The sequence below is a fragment of the Gavialis gangeticus genome, unplaced genomic scaffold (assembly GCF_001723915.1).
Source record: "Gavialis gangeticus isolate Ggan-Ray unplaced genomic scaffold, GavGan_comp1, whole genome shotgun sequence".
Classification (NCBI taxonomy): domain Eukaryota; kingdom Metazoa; phylum Chordata; order Crocodylia; family Gavialidae; genus Gavialis; species Gavialis gangeticus.
Window position 1 is genome coordinate 411954 of NW_017729026.1, and position 232 is coordinate 412185.

Genomic DNA, 232 nt, shown 5'->3' on the forward strand with positions numbered 1-232 from the left:
GTGGGGATGAATATAGGCAGGTGAGGATGGGGATTGTAGGACGGCCAGGAGTTGGGCAAATGTGATCAGAGGTGCAGAGGAAGAGTCAAACGAAGGTTTGGATGCAGGATTTGGACTCAGAAGTGCAAGATACTGGGATGTGGGCAGGGTGAAAAGAGGAGCAAGAACAGCTGGAGGGAACTGTGGACGCATCTAACTGGTGCCTGGGACCAGTGGTGTATCGAGGGGGGGT